Here is a 20,285-nt window from a genome sequence, read left to right as displayed (position 1 = left end):
CAAAGCTAAAACAAGTGAGCTTCGAAACCCGATGTGTTATTTGATGTGAGTTCACATGATCACGTGATGACATGAAAGGTGGTAAGATGGTATAATTGAAGCATGCCAATCTTATGCCAAACCATTTAACTCTAGTGATAACGTGGATCAAGTCACGTTACCATCCTTTTGTGCTACCACATGTTTTCTACAAAGAATATGGTTTAGAAAGTTGCAAACCTATTTCCTTGTACACACCAAATAGAGGGGCCGTGATGAGGTATCGATGGCCCTGGATTAAAGCCAGTAATCTGGTCAGGGGGCATGGGTGTTTCCAGTTGGGACCGAGAGGGGGGCACCCCGTAGAGCGCGCGATATAAATTTGATCCCATGCTACTTGAGGTTGTGGCCTCCCCATCTCAAAGTTTTTCTTGAACGTTGCCTAGGGTGATTCCTGGCATCGGGATGTGGAATGGGTGTGTACTGGTTAGATGGGTTTCTTCTGAAATACCGTAAATGGAACTAGTCCTTCGTGACTACTGGAATCCGTTAGCTGTGGTTAAATAGTACAAACTATGCAGAGTCAAAATCATTCGAGTAACCGTATCTATGGTCAAGGACTATGGTCAACTTATCTATGTCAGTCTCAGAGTCAGTTTCAGTGACAATCCCCGGTGAACAAACATGAATGGTAAACCCGGCTGAATGTTATTCCTGTGGATGGAGTAACCTGCTTATTATTACTGAGTATTTTCTTGGAATGACTTAATTTCATGAACAACTTGAGTTCGGATGATGAAATATAAGCCCTTTACGTGACGTCGCGCAGACGTCCGACTGTGGCATTCTTGTGGTTTATTTTCTTTGTTAAAAGCCCTTTATGTGACATCGCGTAGATGACCGACTGTGGGATTCTTGTTGTTTATTTTTGTTATAAGCCCTTTATGTGACATCGCGCAGACGTCCGACTGTGGCATTCTGGTTGTTTATCTTTTGTTATAAGCCCTTTATGTGATGTCGCTCAGACATCTGACTGTGGCATCCATGTTATTTACTTTCATTATAAGCCATTTTCGAGATGTCGCGTAGACGTCCGAATGTGGCACGCACTGTCATTTACATTTCAATATAAGCCCTTTATGTGGTATCGCTCGGACGCCCGACTGCGGCATGTTAATTTATTTTTCTACCTTTCGAGGCGTCGCTTCAGACACCTGATCGGTTTTCAGTTATTTTATTGGGATTTCAGGAGGACTACCGCCTGACTTCCTTTTTTATTTAACCTGTCATGAAAATTTATTATTTGAGTGTGCATTGCTAACTGCTCATGTGCATCATGTTTGCATTTGTTATATCTTATGTCTGAACTGTCTTGCGAGTACATTCAAAGTACTCACCTGGCTTGTTGGTTTGGCCAGATGTTGACGAAGACGACCTTATGGATGAAGAGTACGATAGCGAGTCTGACGCCTAGAGGAGTCCCAGTCAGTCCCGTGCTATCCTAGAATTGGTCACTAGTATCATATACGCTTCCGCTACCCGAATAAAATCATCGAGCCTCACTCCGACGCTCGATGAGCTGTAAGATTAGGAGTCATGTCACCCACTCCACTGTGACATATCCACCACCACTTTTATTACAACTCAGTAGTATGCCACCACACCCTTGTGTCATATTCGCCCTTATGTATAATATTGGCATGCTTGTAATAAATTGTTGAGCAGCCTCAGCTCAACCTTGTATAATAATTAGTAATTCTGGATTTCTATATCAAGGATTTGTCTGCTAGTAAGGAGATTCTTCCTATACTGATCTATATAAGGGTCGGTTTCTCAATAAGCTGTTTATTGGAAAACCGGTCGTGACATATATTTACCTATGTACCCCGAAAACATCCAGGAGCACCACGAAACACAATTTCCACCGCCGTAACCTTCTGTATCCGCGAGATCTCATCTTGGAGCCTTCGCCGGCACTCTACCGGAGGGGGAATCAACCACGGAGGGCCTCTACATCAACATCCTTGCCCCTCCGATGAGTTGTGAGTAGTTTACCACAAACCTACAGGTCCATAGTTATTAGCTAGATGGCTTCTTCTCTCTTTTTGGATCTCAATACAATGTTCTCCCCCTCTCTTATGGAGATCTATTCGATGTAAACTCTTTTTGTGGTGTGTTTGTCGAGATCCGATGAATTGTGGGTTTATGATCAAGTTTATCTATGAATAATATTGGAATCTTCTCTGAATTCTTTTATGTATGATTGAGTTATCTTTGCAAGTCTCTTTGAATTATCTGTTTGGTTTTCCCTACTAGATTGTTCTTTCTTGCCATGGGAGAAGTGCTTAGCTTTGGGTTCAATCTTGCAGTGTCCTTACCCAGTGACAGAAAGAGTTGCAAGGCACGTATTGTATTATTGCCATCGAGGATAACAAGATGGGGTTTATATCATATTGCATGAGTTTATCCCTCTACATCATGTCATCTTGCTTAATGCGTTACTCTATTCTTATGAACTTAATACTCTACATGCAGGCAGGAGTCGGTCGATGTGTGGAGTAATAGTAGTAGATGCAGGCCGGAGTCGGTCTAATTGTTATGGACGTGATGCCTATATACATGATCATGCCTAGATAATCTCATAACTATGCGATTTTCTATCAATTGCTCGACAGTAATTTGTTCACCCACCGTAATACTTATGCTATCTTGAGAGAAGCCTCTAGTGAAACCTATGCCCCCCGGGTCTATCTCTTATCTTATTTGCTTTCAATCTACTTTTATTTCCATCTTTACTTTTTGCATCTATATTATAAAATACCAAAAATATATTTATCTTATCATACTATCTTTATTAGATCTCACTTTCACAAGTGGCCGTGAAGGGATTGACAACCCCTTTATTGCGTTGGTTGCGAGTTCTCAGTTTGTTTGTGTAGGTGCGTGGGACTTTTGAGGAGCCTCCTACTGGATTGATACCTTGGTTCTCAAAACTGAGGGAAATACTTATGCTACACTTGCTGCATCACCCTCTCCTCTTCGAGGAAAACCAACGCAAGCTCAAGAAGTAGCAATTAGTTCCACAACAAGATCGTACAAAGCTTATTTTCTCTGCACTAATAAGTCATACATATTTAGATAGCAATTTTGATTGCTTGCAACATGACAACTTACTTGAAGGATCTTACTCAATCCATAGGTAGGTATGGTGGACTCTCATGGCAAAACTGGGTTTAAGGATATTTGGAAGCACAAGTAGTATCTCTACTTGGTGCAAGGAATTTGGCTAGCATGAGGGGGAAAGGCAAGCTCAACATATTTGGAAGGTCGATGACAATATACTTTAACTGAGATGTCAGAAAACATAAACCATTACGTTATCTTCCTTGTCCAATGTCAACTCTTTTAGCATGTCATACTTAATGAGTGCTCCCAATTATAAAAGTTGTCCAAGATAATATATTTATATGTGAACCTCTCTTTCCTTATCACTTCCTATTAATTGCAACGATGACCAAGACTACGTTTATCAACTCTCAACAATTTTTATGCCTCATACTTTCCATATGTGAAGTCATCACTATTCATAAGATCAATATGAACCCTTTTATTCTTTCTACTTTCTGAAGATCATAGCAACATAGCAAAGCCCTTGACTCAACACTAATCTTTATTACAAAAAGAGATCACAATGCAAAATTAAAAACTACTTGATATCAAAACTTCAATCTACTAGATCAAGATACTACTAAAAGGATCAAACTAAATAAAATGGTAAAGATAGGAGTGTGATGGTGATACGATACCGGGGCACCTCCCCCAAGCTTGGCAGTTGCCAAGGGAAGTTCCCATACCCATGTAATTATGTCCCCGGAGGTGGTGAAGTAGGAGTTGTTGATGATGTAGGCTTGTCGTCCATCTTCCAAGGCATAGGCTCACCATCATAGAAGGATGATCGAGTCTCCGGGATCCTTAAATCTGCAGCCAAACTCATTCTCTTGAATCTATATTCATACTCACAGTTCTGGTTTTGCAGGTCATAGATCTGGGCTTGGAGGTGCTCGATTTTCTGTTGAAGCTTGAAGATGGTATCCCCAATGACTTTGGCATCTAACTTTTGGTTGTTGGTGAACTCCGTGATCATCATCTGGTTGGCGTTGAGTCCATGCTCCACCATCCCTTGGCACTTGAAAACTTGCTGCTCTACGGCTCGAGCTTTATCTCCACGCTTCCAGTACGCCTTGGTCCCTCCACATCGCGGATGTACAACACCCCCTCATGCATCTCAATGGTTTGAGGGTGTTGCAGCACCTCCGCGAGATAGGGGTTGATAACCCTCTCGAAAAACTTGTCCTTGGGAGCGCTTGGAGACGACATGATGCTCTAGATCTGAAACAGAAACAGCTCGAAATGAAAACAGAGGATATTTGCGTGATACGGTGGTCAAAACCTTTGGGAGCATATATAATGAATTTTTACCGACCAAAATACATAATGTGCAAGAAAGCGGAGTCCGGCAGGCACACGAGGTGCCCATGAGACAGGGGGCGCGCCCAGTAGAGGGGGGCGCGCCCTCCACTCTCGTGGGGGCCTCGTGTCCCTTTCGGAATACTTCTTTCTTTCTAAAATTCTTAAATATTCCAAAACTGGTAAAAATTTCCATTGGAGTTGTTTTGAGTCGGTTTACTTACCGTACCACATACCTATTCCTTTTCGGAGTCTAGAACATTCTGGAAAGTGTCCCTTATGTATTCCTCGGGGTTTACAGTTTCAATAATATTAGTTTCAACATTGATAGGATTACCTAAAATATAACGTTTAATTCTTTGACCGTTTACCACCCTTGGACTTGTGCCTTCGAAGTTGTTGATTTCTATGGCACCAAAATGATAGACCTCCTCGATAACGTAAGGACCTTCCCATTTAGAGAGAAGTTTTCCTGCAAAAAAAATCTTAAATGATAGTTGAATAATAACACATAATCTCCTACGTTGAACTCGCGCTTTTGTACCCCTTTATCATGCCAGCGTTTGACTTTTTCTTTGAACAGCTTGGCATTCTCATAGGCTTGGGTTCTCCATTCATCAAGTCAGCTAATATCAAACAACCTCTTCTCACAGGCAAGTTTGAAGTCATAGTTGAGCTCTTTAATAGCCCAATATGCCTTATGTTCAAGTTCAAGAGGTAAATGACAAGATTTTCCATAAACCATCTTATATGGAGACATACCCATAGGATTTTTGTATGCAGTTCTATAGGCCCATAATGCATCATCAAGTTTTTTTGGACCAATTCTTTCTAGATCTATTCACAGTCTTTTGCAAAATTAATTTGAGCTCTCTATTGCTCAACTCTACTTGACCACTAGACTGCAGATGATAAGGTGATGCAATTCTATGATTGACATCATACTTAGCAAAGCATCTTACGAAAAGCACCATGAATAAAATGTGAACCACCATCAGTCATAAGATATCTAGGGACTCCAAACCTCGGAAAAATAACTTCTTTAAGTATTTTAATAGAAGTGTTATGATCAACACTACTAGTTGGGATAGCTTCTATCCACTTAGTAATGTAATCAACATCAACTAAAATATGTGTATAACCATTAGATGCAGGAAAAGGTCCCATATAATCAAAGCCCCAAACATCAGATGGTTCAATAACAAGAGAATAATTCATAGGCATTTCTTGACGTCTACTAATGTTACCTATTCTTTGACATTCATCACAGGATAAAACAAACTTACGAGCATCTTTGAAGCGAGTAGGCAAATAAAAACCAGATTGTAGTACCTTGTGTGCAGTTCTATCTCCAGCGTGGTGTCCTCCATAGGATTCAGAGTGACACTTTCGTAGGATCTGTTCCTGTTCATGCTCAGGCATACAACATCTAATAACACCATCTACTCCTTCTTTATAAAGGTGTGGGTCATCCCAGAAGTAATGTCTTAAATCATAAAAGAACTTTTTCTTTTGCTGGTATGTGAAACTAGGAGGTATAAATTTAGCAACAATGTAATTAGCATAATCAGCATACCAAGGAGCAGTATGAGAAGCATTAATGACTGCTAATTGTTCATCAGGAAAGCTATCATCAATAGGCAGTGGGTCATCAAGAACATTCTCTAACCTAGATAAGTTGTCTGCAATGGGGTTCTCAGCTCCCTTTTTATCAATAATATGCAAGTCAAATTCTTGGAGCAAGAGAACCCATCTAATGAGTCTAGGCTTAGCATCTTTCTTTTCCATAAGATATTTAATAGCAGCATGATCAGTGTGAATAGTAACTTTGGAATCAACAATATAAGGTCTAAACTTATCACATGCAAGCACAACTGCTAAGAATTCTTTTTCAGTAGTAGCATAATTTCTCTGGGCAGTATCAAGAGTCTTACTAGCATACTGGATAACATTCAATTTCTTATCGACTCTTTGCCCTAGAACAACACCTACAACATAATCACTAGCATCACACATAATTTCAAAAGGTAAATTCCAATCAGGTGGCTGAATGATAGGTGCAGTGATCAAAGTTTTCTTAAGTATTTCAAATCCTTCTAGACAATCATCATCAAAGATAAAAGGAATATCTTTTTGCAATAAATTAGACAGAGGCCTAGAGATTTTAGAAAAGTCCTTAATGAACCTCCTATAAAAACCGGCATGACCAAGGAAACTTCTTATACCTTTTATGTCGTTGGGACATGGCATCTTTTCAATAGCATCAACCTTGGCTTTATCAACTTCAATACCTCTCTCGAAGATCTTGTGCCCCAAGACAATGCCTTCATTAACCATAAAGTGACACTTTTCCCAATTCAGGACGAGACTAGTGCCTTCGCATCTCTGCAAAACTCGATCAAGGTTGCTCAAACAATCATCAAAAGAGGATCCATAAACGAAGAAATCATCCATGAATACCTCACAAATCTTTTCACAAAAATCAGAGAATATAGCCATCATGCATCTTTGAAAGGTAGAAGGTGCATTACATAAACCAAAAGTCATACATCTATAAGCAAAAGTACCAAAAGGGCAAGTAAAAGTAGTTTTAGATTGATCCTTTGCTAACACAGGTATCTGAGAGAAACCAGATTAACCATCTAGAAAGCAAAAATGAGTGTGTTTGGATAGTCTTTATAGCATTTGATCGATAAAAGGTAAAGGGTAATGATCTTTCTTAGTAGCTTTATTTAACTTACGGAAATCAATTACCATCCTATAACCTGTAATAATACTTTGCAGGATCAATTCATCTTTATCATTAGGAACAACGGTAATACCTCCCTTTTTAGTAACACAATGGACAGGGCTTACCCATTCACTATCAGTAGCGGGATAAATAATACCTGCCTCAAGGAGCTTTAGTATCTCCTTTCTTACAACTTCCTTCATCTTGGGATTTAGTCGTCGTTGAGGATCTCTAACGGGTTTGGCATCGTCCTCCAATTTAATTTTGTGTTGGCATAACGTGGGACTAACACCCTTAAGATCATCCAGAGTATATCCAATAGCTGCTCGGTGCTTCTTCAGAGTTTTCAATAATCTTTCTTCTTCTTGCTCTGAAAGGTTAGGACTAATAATAATAGGATATATTTTCTTTTCATCAAGATAAGCATACTTAACATTATCAGGTAATGGTTTGAGTTCAAACACGGGATCACCCTTTGGTGGAGGAGGATCCCCAAGAATTTCAACGGGAAGGTTATGTTTCAGCATAGGTTCCTGTTTAAGAAACACTTCATCTATTTCCCTTCTTTCCTTCATAAACATATCGTTTTCATGGTCTAGCAAATATTGTTCTAACGGATCAGCAGGAGATACGACAATGAAAGCAAGACCAATAATCTCATCCTTACTAGGTGGTTCCCTATCACGAGGTTGTTTATGAAACTTAGCAAAATTAAACTCATGAGACATACCATCTAGGCCAACAGTGACAATATTTTTTTTCACAATCGATCTTAGCACTAGTTGTATTCAAGAAGGGTCTACCAAAAATAATGGGACAAAAATCATCTTGTGGGGAGCCAAGAACAAGAAAATCAGCAGGGTATTTAACCTTCCGACATAAAACTTCAACATCTCTAACAATCCCAAAGGGTTTAATGGTATCCCTATTAGCAAGCTTAATAGTAACATCAATGTCTTCTAATTCAATGGGTGCAATGTCATGCATAATTTCTTGATATAAGGTATAAGGTATTGCACTAGCACTAGCACCCATATCACATAAGCCATGATAACATGATCTCCTATTTTAACAGAAATAACAGGCATGCCTATGACCAGTCTATGTGTCTTAGTGTCTGGTCTAGCAATATTAGGAGTCTCACCACAAAAATAAATAACATGCCCATCTAAATCATCATCCAAGAGATCTTTAACCATAGCAATACTAGGTTGAACATTAATTTGATCAGGAGGTGTATAAGTCCTAGTATTACTCTTACGAACAACAGTCGAAGCTTTAGCATGATCCTTTATCCTAACAGGAAAAGGAGGTTTCTCAACATAAGTAGTAGGAACAATAGGATCACTATAGGTGATAGTCTTTTCTTCAACTGTAATAGGTGCAACTACTTTCGCTTCAACAGGAGGATTATATTTAAACCACTTCTCTTTAGGGAGATCAACATGAGTAGCAAAAGATTCACAGAAAGAAGCTAATACCTCAGAGTCAAGTCCGTACTTAGCGCTAAATCCACGAAAAGCATCGGTATCCATAAAAGATTTAACACAATCGAACTTAGGTGTCATACCTGACTCCTTACCATCGTCGGAACCCCAATCTTCAGAGTTGCGTTTAATTCTTTCCAATAAGTCCCATTTGAAATCAATAGTCTTCAGCATATAAGAACCAGCACACGAAGTATCGAGCAGGTTGCGATTATTAAGAGAAAGCCGAGCATAAAAGTTCTGAATAATCATTTCCCGAGAGAGCTCATGATTGGGGCATGAATATAACATTGACTTAAGCCTCCCCCAAGCTTGAGCGATGCTTTCTCCTTCACGAGGCCTGAAATTATATATGTAATTACAATCACTATCGGCGGTTGGGGGCGACATATGCCAACGGGTGGCTTATCATGGTGGGAGCGAGTAGAACATCCCCGGTGCCTGGAAGCGGGATGAGGCGTAGACACAAACGCCAGTGTACTTTACCCAGGTCCGGGGCTCTCCTAGGAGATAACACCCCTAGTCCTGCTCCGCGGGGTCTCCGCATGATCACTAAAGGCTCAAGTGATACAAAGTTGCTCCTTGAGATGTGTGCTAGAGGAAGGAGAAGTCAAGGCTAGCTCTCTCCTGCTCTACGGATGTGGATAGGTCTAATGGGGTGGGAACCTTTGCATGGGTGCCCTGGGGGGTTTATATAGGCCTACCCCCTAGGGATACAATGGTAATCTGGTCGGCTGCTGGGCCCGGCTGTCAGTGTCTCCGGCCCCTGGCTTCTCCGCCGACTACTAGGGCCCGCCGCCTGGCGGGCCCCGCTGACTGGTCTGGTACGGAGCCGACAGGACGCTCCCGCCGCCGGCGGGTCTGGTTGGTGGCTGCTCACTGTAGCCGTGCTGCTAACGACGCTGACTCGGTCAGCTTAGCGTGGCTACAGTCCCACCGCCTGGTGGGAGATCACTGTAGCTGAGGGAGTCCTAGATTAGGGGGTATCCAGACAGCCGGACTATATACATCGTCCAGACTATTGGAGCGTGCAGATACAAGACTCAAGACTCCGTCCCGTGTTCGGATGGGACTCTCCTTTGCGTGGAAGACAAGCTTGACGATCTGGATATTATATTTCCTTCCTTGTAACCGACTCCATGTAAACCCTAGCCCTCTCCAGTGTCTATATAAACTGGAGAGGTTGGTCCTTAGAAGGCCGATCAAAATTACAATCATAATCATCATAGGCTAGCTCCTAGGGTTTAGCCTCTACGATCTCGTGGTAGATCTACTCTTGTACTACTCATATCATCAATATTAATCAAGCAGGAAGTAGGGTTTTACCTCTATCGAGAGGGCCCGAACCTGGGTAAACATTGTGTCCCTTGCTTCCTGTTACCATCAGCCTAAGACGCACAGATCGGGACCCCGTACCCGAGATCCGCCAGTTTTGACACCAACATTGGTGCTTTCACTGAGAGTTCCTCTGTGTCGCCGCTACGAGGCTTGATGGCGCCTTCAATCGTCAACGACACGGTCCAGGGCGAGACTTTCCTCCCCGGACAAATGTTCGTGTTCGGCGGCTTCGCACTGCAGGCCAATTCACTTGGCCATCTGGAGCAGATTGACAGCTACGCCCCTGGCCACCAGGTCAGGTTCGGAAACCTGAACTACACGGCCGATATCCGCGGAGACTTGATCTTCGACGGAGTCGGGCCTGTGCCCGGAGCGCCGGACAGTCACGATGAGCACGGCTTAGACCTGCTGTGTGACACCCCAAAATTTTGACCTTGTTTTTATAAATTTAAAATTTTGCCAGGAAACTAAAACTTTTATTTTCTGGATCTCCTTCTAATTTCAGAACCACTCTTTTAATTATTACTATGGAGTTTTTACCCCAAGTGAAAACTTCTCAGTCATTTTTGGACTTATTTCCCCTCTCAAATAAAACAATTCTTTTATCAGTGGGATTATCTATATAATTTTTATTTTTCTGAGTTTTATTTCTCAAAATTGGCTTTTCATAAATTTCAGAGTTCCATTTGCACTACAACACTTTGATAAATTTATTCAAAAATCCCGCCAAAATTTGGAGATGTCATGTGATGCTTTTTAATCACTTTTATGCAAAAGTATATTTCATTCATTGGATATTTCGAGTTCTACACCAGGTTTTCAAATCTGGTCCAGTGGGCAGTTTTACACTACAACCTATTTAAATATTTCTTTAAAACTTCTACCAAAATTATGGGATGTCAGTGGTAGCATGCAATTCAACTTTATGCAAAAACCTAGTGATGTTCTTTGGAAAAATTGAGTGAATCAACCTCTTTTTCATTCAGGTCCAGCCTTGTGTTTTCTACTGCAACCCTAATTATTTTTGCTCTAGTGACCTTGTGCTTTCTCCTGCTTGTAGTCAGCCCTACAAAACCCCTAAGTCCAGGAGCATGCACCCATTGGGACATTTTTGGTTCATGTAATGATGCCATTTATCCCCTGTCCAGAATTGAAGTTTTGCAAAACTTGCACTAACAAGTTTCCACATTTGGCAAACTAACCTCACCACCCTCTCATTCATCTAAAGAGACCCCACTCTGGAAGATTTGGCCACTCCAAGAAATGCCTAGGTTCCTGTGGCATTTTGTCAAACACCTTGAGAGCATGGACATATTTGGCATGAGTTTTTGTTTGCATTGTGAGCTCGGTCCCTTGACCTAAACACCTTGTCCCTTGATCTTCTCCCTATCACTAACCTAGTCTTGTTGCTTGCCAACCTCACCCGAGCACTCTGGAGTGCCATGGCATTTCGCCGAGCAGTTGGTGGGCGTGCACTGGGCGCGCCCGGAGCGCACCAACTGCAGCCACACACCCGAGCCGCCGCGTCGCGCTCAATCCGCGCCCCCGACCTTTGCTCACCTGCAGAGCCCACCCCCGACCTCAGCCACTCACCAGAACCATCCAAGCCCTCCCCTGGAGCTGCACAGGGCCGCCGTCAAGTCGGCCACGGTGGCTAGCGGCCGGCCGCAGTGGCTCTTGCCCCGGTCGGTGCCGCCCGAGCCACCCCGGCTCGCCGCCTGCCCCCTGGAGCAGCGCGAGCTCATCCACAAGCGTGTCCCCTAGCGCTTTTTGCCGCCACGTCCTCCTGCAGCAACAGAGAGGCGGTTCGCCGGCGATCCTATCCGCGGCCGCCGCAAACCGACATGGCCACGCTATATAAGAGGCCCCCAAGCACGTCCCGTTCCCAAGGCAGCCTGAAATCACTCCCATGGTTCCCCCGTGGCAGCCAATCGACCTGGGGAGGTCTTCTTCCCCATCTCCGGCAACCGCAGCCGCCGCCACTGTCCTGGCCGTTCCAGTGCCACCAGGTCCTCCCCCTCTCCACTCTCTTCACCAGGAACTCCCTCTCCCTCTTGTGAGCCCATCCCCCTACTCAGTTTTGATCAGGACTCACCGCAGGCGAAAACCCACTCTGCCCGACGGCCACCGTCCGCCGCGGAGCTCGCCGCCGGCAGCTCCGTCCACCCCAAGAACCCTGGCGACCACCGGAAGGACCGCCTCGACCCCTTGAGCCCGCGGATGGCCTTGGTTCCCCGAACGATGCCGCCGTTCACTGGCGAGCATCGCCGGAGTCCCGCCTCTGCTCGGGCAGAGGAAGAGGATGGAGGAGAGACCAGTCAAACCTGACCAGTGGGCCAGGCGGGCCCACTGTCAGTGACCCACGCACGGTCCATGCTGGATAAGTGGAGGCGTAAAGTCGAAATACGCCTTCGACGTAGTCGGTTCGAAACGTTTTTCCTTTTTTTTGTTTTATTTTAAAAACAGACTTAGACCAAAACTTTGACTGGCTATATCTTTTTGAATAAGACTCCAAATGAGTTGATTCTTTTTCCTACCTCTCTCAAATTTAGTCTAGTTTATTTTAAGATCTATTTGAAAAAATTTCAGACAACTTTTTTAGTCTAGTATATTTTTGAAAATAGGGATTTGGAGAGGAGATTATAACTTTTAAAAGTTTCGGAGTGCACCTCACCCCTCCACAACTTGAAGGCAAGCATTCTGAACTCGGGCATAATTTTGTGTGTGTTGACTGACACGATGGCAATACCACCTCGACAAGGAGTGTCCGTTATTTTATGTGACGATAGGTTCAAACTCATGAGTGCATATTAATGATCTCATGCATATTGGAAATTTCCTCGTGGTTGGAAATGGTCAGGCTTGTGACAATAATCATCCTCGTATGCTTTTCGTGCCTGCCGGAAGGAAGCCGGGAAAGTCTCTGTCTTGGGTAGACCTGAGCTTATCCCTAGTTCCTCGTCGAGACGAGTGTGCCCGGTATGGCATGACAAGGTATGATGAGTGGGGATTCTGTCTGTCGGGTGAAATATATATTCGTATGTTGATCATGCAGGGAATACTTATACCTCCTGAGTCGACCATAGATCGAGTCTTGTTCCGGTAACCCCCACACTTGTTTCGTACTACCACTTGTCCCTGCCATAGGTAGGGAACGGTTCAGTAAATTGTCAACCCCTTTCTAGCACACACCGTACAGAGGGGCCGGGATGAGGGTTCCACGGCCGTGGATTAAAGCCAGTCATCCGGTCAGGGGGCATGGGTGTTTCCGGTTGGGACCGAGAGGGGGGAACCCCTTAGAGCGCGCGATATAAATTTGATCCCATGCTACGCGAGGTTGTAGCCTCCCCACTTAGAGTTTTGCTTGACAAGTGTCGTGGGTGATTCCAGACACCGGTAAGTTAAGCTGGTGTGCACAAGTTAGGTGTGTTTTCAATTAAAAGACCGTAGACAGAATTAGTCCTGATGGACTAAAGGAATCCGTTACTCGTGGGTAAAGAGTACACCCGTTGCAGAGATTTAATCTATTCGAATAGCCGTGTCCATGGTTAAGAGCTATAGTCTGGGATGGGTCAAGTGTCGGTCTTAGTGCCGGTCTTTGGAGGAGAAATTGCTAAACCAGAACATTGATTTTGACCGGTGATTATGATGATTATGATTATTATTATTATGGACTAACCCATTGTATTACTCCAATTATTGAATATCCCTAGGACGGTTCTACCTCCTGGATATTCGTTGTGATTATTTACTTTATAAGCCCTTTATGTGGTGTCGCTGAGACGCCCGACTGTGGCATTGCTTGTTATTTATTTACTTTATAAGCCCTTTATGTGGTGTCGCTGAGACGCCCGACTGTGGCATTTCTTGTTAATTATTTACTTTATAAGCCCTTTATGTGGTGTCGCTGAGACGCCCGACTGTGGCATGCTTGTTATTTATATACTTTATAAGCCCTTTATGTGGTGTCGCAGAGACGCCCGACTGTGGCATTTTATTTCACTTCATTATTGCATATTCATGTTGCATATAAATAACCCTCTTGCATGGACCAGAGAATTTATTTTATGACTGACGATGTGATTATAGTATATTTCAGGGCATAATTATCATTTATGATATACCCGTGTTCATAATGTGCGAGTACATTCAAAGTACTCACTTGCTTGTCTGTGGCTATTGTGTTGGCCAGATTTCTTGCACGGAGAGGAGCGACGTGATGTCAACCCCGGAAATCTAACCAAAGGTGATAGCAGCCTCGCGAAGATAGGAGTTAACCTGGTCAGCTGTTCCTGTGGGAAATGGAGTCCCATAGACACCGATGATCCACAAACCGCTTCCGCCATTAACCACTAGAATCCATTTGTTGTACTCAAAGGCTAGAATGGTCTTGTACTACATATTTTCTTTGTATTTTGCTTGGAATTTCTGTATCAAGATGGTGCCTCATCAGCTAACAGTAATTCTGGGGCTGGTGAGCACAATGGCCACTTTCTGGAAATCAATACCTGGAAAACCGGTCGTGACAAACTTGGTATCAGAGCCAGGCTGGCCATTGGCTAATCCTATCTTAGCCAGGTCAATAAACCTAGGTTAACCAACCCACCAGACCTTAACCGAACCCCAACCAAGCTTCCCATGCAAGATAGCCACACTGTGACCCGACACCTTTTGGCAGTCGGTGCCCAACCTATCAGCCTAGGCTGTCGATCACGCGCCAGTGACCGACGCATAAATTTTCCCATTCGCAAGCGTACGAAGGAAGACTTCGTTCCCTTTTTCTATAAAAAGGGCACGCTAGCCTCAACATAGCACATCCCAGCTTATTCCTCAAACCAAGCCATAATGCCTAGCCCCGTCGTGCACAATGAGACAGCAGCAACCAACCTTGGAGGTTTTGTGACCGTGCTCGCGAACCTCACACGCCGTGCCTTTGCATTAGAAGAGCCCCCAGAATACGTTGTGTACCAAGGACCCATGGGCGGTGAAAGCCTTCAATTCTGGGCCACCGTGCACGTCTACGGTAGGGGTCTATCTCCAGAATGCCCCTACAGGTTCACCAGAAGGACAACTTCCTTTGAGCCACAAGCCATCCAACTAGCTGCTCGAGAGGCTATAGTTCAACTCCGGCATTTGTCGCCCAGAGTTAACTGTCACTCGTTCTACTACTACCCCAGCCGTGAAGGGTAGTAAACCACCCCAAGTTGCCAACGGAGATCACGAGACAGATCCTGCTTTGTTGCATCTAGTGCGCTATGTAAGTGCGCTAGAGAACCTGTTCGATCAAATCACCCTTGATCTGATCGCATCTCATGGAGAACTGACACGCCGAGCCCCGGCAAGAGGAGAAGAAGAGCCCAACACCGACAACCCAGTCGTGCTGTTCGGACAACCAATCGAGTCTTTGAGGTCTGCCCCAGTCATCAACCAAAATGCCTTGATGACCCCAGAGGTGCTTTGTCGCCTTTTGGGAACACACTCCAGTGGGATTGTAGCCAACAATCCCCGAAATGGTCATCATCGCTACCCCGACCCTGCAGTCCCTCAACCCCCTCCAGCTAATCCCGACGATGAAAACCGTGGAGAAACCTCGACGTCCACGAGGCAAGCCCGATTAGATATTAACGAGGTAGACTAGAGTCGCTCGAGTAGTACTGAGTCTTAGTATGTCCTTGTCTTGTAACTGTGTGATCCTGTACCGCCATTATTAAATGCTGTTTGACTGTGCGTCCCTGTTTTTAATAGTAGCCATGCATGAGTATATTGGTGTGCAGTTGCATTTTTATTCCCAAGCATAGCTAACAAAGACCAACCTCGACGACACGAGTTCGTGCTATGAATAAATCTTTTGGTTCCAACTAACAGGAATGGTGTTTTCAAAAACAACTCTTAACAAATCTCGAGGACGAGATTTTTCTTTAAGGGGGATAGTGTTGTGACACCCCAAAATTTTGACCTTGTTTTTATACATTTAAAATTTTGCCACGAAACTAAAACTTTTATTTTCTGGATCTCCTTCTGATTTCAGAACCACTCTTTTCATTATTACTATGGAGTTTTTACCCCAAGTGAAAACTTCTCAGTCATTTTTGGACTTATTTCCCCTCTCAAATAAAACAATTCTTTTAACAGTGGGATTATCTATATAATTATTATTTTTTGAGTTTTATTTCTCAAAATTGGCTTTTCATAAATTTCAGAGTTCCATTTGCACTGCAACACTTTGATAAATTTATTTAAAAATCCCACCAAAATTTGGAGATGTCATGTGATGCTTTTAAATCACTTTTATGCAAAAGTATATTTCATTCATTGGATATTTTGAGTTCTACACCAGGTTTTCAAATCTGGTCCAGTGGGCAGTTTTACACTACAACCTATTTAAATATTTCTTTAAAACTTCTACCAAAATTATGGGATGTCAGTGGTAGCATGCAATTCAACTTTATGCAAAAACCTAGTGATGTTCTTTGGAAAAATTGAGAGAATCAACCTCTTTTTCATTCTGGTCCAGCCTTGTGTTTTCTACTGCAACCCTAATTATTTTTGCTCTAGTGACCTTGTGCTTTCTCCTGCTTGTAGTCAACCCTACAAAACCCCTAAGTCCAGGAGCATGCACCCATTGGGACATGTTTGGTTCATGTAATGATGCCATTTACCCCCTGTCCAGAATTGAAGTTTTGCAAAACTTGCACTAACAAGTTTCTACATTTGGCAAACTAACCTCACCACCCTCTCATTCATCTAAAGAGACCGCACTCTGGAAGATTTGGCCACTCTAAGAAATGCCTAGGTGCCTGTGGCATTTTGTCAAACACCTTGAGAGCATGGACAGATTGGGCATGAGTTTTTGTTTGCATTGTGAGCTCGGTCCCCTGACCTAAACACCTTGTCCCTTGATCTTCTCTCTATCACTAACCTAGTCCTGTTGCTTGCCAACCTCACCCGAGCACTCTGGAGTGCCATGGCATTTCACCGAGCAGTTGGTGGGCGTGCACTGGGCGCGCCCAGAGCGCGCCAACTGCAGCCACACACCCGAGCCGCCGCGTCACGCTCAATCCGCGCCCCCGACCTTTGCTCACCTGCAGAGCCCACCCCTGACCTCAGCCACTCACCAGAACCATCCAAGCCCTCCCCTGGAGCTGCACAGGGCCGCTGTCAGGTCGGCCACGGCGGCTAGCGGTCGGCCGCAGTGGCTCCTGCCCTGGTCGGCGCCACCCGAGCCACCCCGACTTGCCACCTGCCCCCTGGAGCAGCACGAGCTCATCCACAAGCGTGTCCCCTAGCGCTCGTCGCCGCCACGTCCTCCTGCAGCACAAGAGAGGCAGTTCCCCGGCGATCCTATCCGCGTCCGCCGCAAACCGACATGGCCACGCTATATAAGAGGCCCCCGAGCATGTCCTGTTCCCAAGGCAGCCTCAAATCACTCCCCTGGTTCCCCCGTGGCAGCCAATCGACCCAGGGAGGTCTTCTTCCCCATCTCCGGCAACCGCAGCCGCCGCAACTGTCCCGGCCGTTCGAGTGCCACCAGGGCCTCCCCCTCTCCACTCTCTTCACCAGGAACTCCCTCTCCCTCTCGTGAGCCCATCCCCCTACTTTGTTTTGATCAGGACTCACCGCAGGCGAAAACCCACTCTGCCCGACGGCCACCGTCCGCTGCGGAGCTCGCCGCCGGCAGCTCCGTCCACCCCAGGAACCCTGGCGACCACCGGAATGACCGCCTCGACCCCCTGAGCCCGCGGATGGCCTCGGTTCCCTGAAAGATGCCGCCGTTCGCCGGCGAGCATCGCCGGAGTCCTGCCTCCGCTCGGGCAGAGGAAGAGGAAGGAGGAGAGACCAGTCAAACCTGACCAGTAGGCCAGGCGGGCCCACTGTCAGTGACCCACGCACGGTCCATGCTGGATAAGTGGAGGCGTAAAATCAAAATACGCCTTCGACGTGGTCAGTTCGAAACGTTTTTCCTTTTTTGTTTTATTTTAAAAACAGACTTTGACCAAAACTTTGACTGGCTATATCTTTTTGAATAAGACTCCAAATGAGTTGATTCTTTTTCCTACCTCTCTCAAATTTAGTCTAGTTTATTTTCAGATTTATTTGAAAAAATTTCAGACAACTTTTTTGTGCTGTTTTTAAAGTATGTGTTGTTTGGATATTTTTGAAAATAGGAATTTGGAGAGGAGATTATAACTTTCCAAAGTTTTGGAGTGCACCTCACCCCACCACAACTTGGAGGCAAGCATTCTGAACTCAGGCATAATTTTGTGTGTGTTGACTGACACGATGGCAATACCACCTCGACACGGAGTGTCCATTATTTTATGTGATGATAGGTTCAAACTCATGAGTGCATATTAATTATCTCATGCATATTGGAAATTTCCTCGCGGTTGGAAATGGTCAGGCTTGTGACAATAATCATCCTCGTATGCTTTTCGTGCCTGCCAGAAGGAAGCCGGGAAAGTCTCTGTCTTGGGTAGACCTGAGCTTGTCCCTAGTTCCTCGTCGAGACGAGTGTGCCCGGTATGGCATGACAGGGTATGATGAGTGGGGATTCTATCTGTTGGGTGAAATATATATTCGTATGTTGATCATGCAGGGAATACTTATACCTCCTGAGTCGACCATAGATCGAGTCTTGTTCCGGTAACCCCCACACTTGTTTCGTACTACCACTTGTCCCTGCCATAGGTAGGGTATGGTTCAGTAAATTGTCAACCCCTTTGTAGCACACACCGTACAGTGGGGCCGGGATGAGGGTTCCACGAACATGGATTAAAGCCAGTCATCCGGTCAGGGGGCACGGGTGTTTCCGGTTGGGACCGAGAGGGGGGCACCCCTTAGAGCGCGCGATATAAATTTGATCCCATGCTACGCGAGGTTGTAGCCTCCCCACTTAGAGTTTTGCTTGACAGGTGTCGTGGGTGATTCCAGACACCGGTAAGTTAAGCTAGTGTGTGCATGTCAGGTGTGTTCACAATTAAAAGACCGTAGACGGAATTAGTCCCGATGGACTAAAGGAATCCGTTACTCGTGGGTAAAGAGTACACCCTTTGCAAAGATTTAATCTATTCGAATAGCCATGTCCATGGTTAAGGACTACAGTCTGGGATGGGTCAAGTGTCGGTCTTAGTGTTGGTCTTCGGAGGAGAAACAGCTAAACCAGAACATTGATTATGACCGGTGATTATGATGATTATGATTATTATTATTATGGACTAACCCATTATATTAATTGAATTATTGAATATCCCTAGGACGGTTCTACCTCCTGGATATTCATTGTGATTATTTACTTTACAAGCCCTTTATGTGGTGTCGCTGAGACGCCCGACTATGGCATTGCTTTTTATTTATTTACTTTATAAGCCCTTTATGTGGTGTCGCTGAGGCGCCCGACTGTGGCATTGCTTGTTATTTTTTTTTACTTTATAAGCCCTTTATGTGGTGTCGCTGAGACGCCCGACTGTGGCATTGCTTGTTATTTATTTACTTTATAAGCCCTTTATGTGGTGTCACTGAGATGCCCGACTGTGGCATGCTTATTATTTATATACTTTATAAGCCCTTTATGTGGTGTCGCACAGACGCCCGACTGTGGCATTTTATTTCACTCCATTATTGCATATTCATGTTGAATATAAATAACCCACTTCCATGCATCAGAGAATTTATTTTATGACTGACGATGTGATTATAGTATATTTCAGGGCATAATTATCATTTATGATATACCCGTGTTCATAATGTTTGCTAGTACATTCAAAGTACTCACTGGCTTGTCCCTGGCTATTGTCTTGGCCATATTTCTTGCACGGAGAGGATCGACGTGATGTCAACCCCGGAAATCTAAGCAAAGGTGATATCAGCCTCGCAAAGATAGGAGTTAACCTGGTCAGCTGTTCCTGTGGGAAATGGAGTCCCATAGACACCGATGATCCACAAACCGCTTCCGCCATTAACCACTAGAATTCATTTGTTGTACTCAAAGGCTAGAATGGTCTTGTACTACATATTTTCTTTGTATTTTGCATGGAATTTCTGCATCAAGATGGTGCCTCATCAGCTAATTGTAATCCTGGGCCTGGTGAGCACAACGACCACTTTCTGGAAATCAATACCCGGAAAACCGGTCGTGACATGCTGTCGGACAATGCTCGGGATATCACCCCTGCAGCAGCCCCGGACCTAAATCTGGAGCAGACTGCATGGCCCAAGGACGGGTGGATGGACCCTACCCCGCAGGCCGCACACTCATTGGCGGTGGAGCCAAACATAGGCCTCAC

The sequence above is a fragment of the Triticum aestivum genome, chromosome 4B (genome assembly GCF_018294505.1).
Source record: "Triticum aestivum cultivar Chinese Spring chromosome 4B, IWGSC CS RefSeq v2.1, whole genome shotgun sequence".
Classification (NCBI taxonomy): domain Eukaryota; kingdom Viridiplantae; phylum Streptophyta; class Magnoliopsida; order Poales; family Poaceae; genus Triticum; species Triticum aestivum.
This window is presented reverse-complemented; position numbering follows the sequence as displayed.